Source organism: Sinocyclocheilus rhinocerous, unplaced genomic scaffold (assembly GCF_001515625.1).
Source record: "Sinocyclocheilus rhinocerous isolate Xijiao unplaced genomic scaffold, SAMN03320098_v1.1 scaffold3290, whole genome shotgun sequence".
Lineage (NCBI taxonomy): Eukaryota > Metazoa > Chordata > Actinopteri > Cypriniformes > Cyprinidae > Sinocyclocheilus > Sinocyclocheilus rhinocerous.
The window spans coordinates 19512-21315 of record NW_015659012.1 but is presented as its reverse complement, the minus strand read 5'-3'; the positions used below and the strand labels follow the sequence as shown (position 1 = coordinate 21315).

At 37.1% G+C, this 1804-nt stretch overlaps 1 pseudogene; it reads left to right on the top strand.

Annotated features, from left to right (window-relative positions):
* LOC107723222 (endoplasmic reticulum metallopeptidase 1-like) overlaps positions 1-1804 on the top strand; it is a 20189-nt pseudogene that overhangs the window by 15626 nt on the left and 2759 nt on the right.

Sequence of the window (1804 nt, the reverse complement as noted above, 5' to 3'; positions counted from 1 at the left end):
AGCGAGACTCCAGAACTCAAACACTTCAGTTGAAACTCCGCGACTGCCAGAGATCTTCAAAAGCCTAAAGTCTTGCAAACTCAGACTCTTTCAGAAGAACTGCCAAAGCCTATGCGTCACAAGGAAACCAACCAATAGCCGGAGGACATTCCCAGAAATACGTCAGACATCGACCGCGTCAGCAGCCAATCCACAGCCCCGGGTTTCCCCCAAGCAGTTATCCAGGAAGCCTGTTGTCAGCAACGTCACTGAAATGCAAGTAACGAACAAAATCTTTCATCTCTTGCTGAACGGGTGCTGAACTGAGTTTAAGCAGTAAACATAAGCCAAGTCCCTGCTTTTATGAGTTTTCTCAGGTTGAATTTAAAGAACTCGTAGAAAACGAGTTTTAGAACTTTGGGACTTCATGCAACCTCCGTTAAAATCCTCATCCTTTCAACCGTATGTGTGTGTGTGTGTGCTTTCATTAGTTTAGTTTAATGTAATCTAGAATAGCCAATAAACTTTTGTTTCATTTATAAAGAAGTATTGTCTTGTGTCATGAATTTTAAGGTTAAAACTCTGCCCAGATCCTTTGTTACCTTACTCAAAATTAATAAGATTACCATTTTGTTTATGTTGTCGTTGGCCACGAAGTAATATGAACAGAATTGTTAAGATATACTGATTTTAACCGTTGATACAGTTTAAGCTCAAAATTTTGATTCAGATCAACTTGAAGAAATCAACATCGAATCTTTAAGAATCGATTCCTCTCAAAACCTGAGCTAAAATATAATACACATAATTCCTTACAATGTATTAGTAAATGTTGAGCTTAACGTTAAGATTAATAAATGCCATAGAAGTAGTTAACATGAACTAACAATTAAAAAATTAATGTCAACAAATTAAACCTTAGAAAAAAAAAAAAAAAAAAAATATATATATATATATATATATGTGTGATAAACACAATAAAATGACTAAAAAATTTGCTGAAATTAAAATGAAACAGAAAGTATAAAAATAAAACTTAAAATTTCAAAATACTAAAAAAATACTGTAAAAATATCTCAATTATACAAAAAAATATCACTGTGTTAGAGGAATAATCAAGCAGATGCTTTAAGAACCACACATATGAAGCTTGTATTTTTTCTTAAAGCACTTTAGAATAATTCCTAGTAAAGTGAGTCTAAATCCGATGAATCGATCAAATAATGCTCAGGCGAATGGATTATTGTATTAGTTGTGAGTTCAGCCTTCATCAGTCAGATGTGTGTGTGTTTCCAGCACATCACTCGCAGCTTCCACACACTGAACGGATCACTGCAGAGCTCTGACTCGGGCTTATGTATCAGCGATCTGGATTACACCGGCATGCAGCACATCACTCCACACATCCCACAGATCAACGACAGCATCAGCACACACTGTCAGGACTGGCTGCCCTACTACGGCTTCCCAAGGTTCTTCACGCTCCAGTTCCTGTCAGATGAGTGTATCGTGATGGAGAATGATGGACTTCATGTACATGTTCAGCTCAACTGAGCCACCCATTGAACCTGATGACGTCTTTCTCTCATTGTTTCAGGAAGAGCTGGTATCTTCCGGCTCCTGAAGTCTCTCCTAAAGCTCCGATAGAGTTCCAGCTCTTATCCAGACAGCAGACTCAATGGGGAACTGTTAAAATAAGCTTTGAGGTCAAAGGTGAGACTCCAGCCTCATTTTATCATGATCCTAATGGGAATGATGTCTGCTGGATTTTAATTAAATTATAAACTATTTTAAAACTATATACACTGCCCGGCCAAAAAAAAAA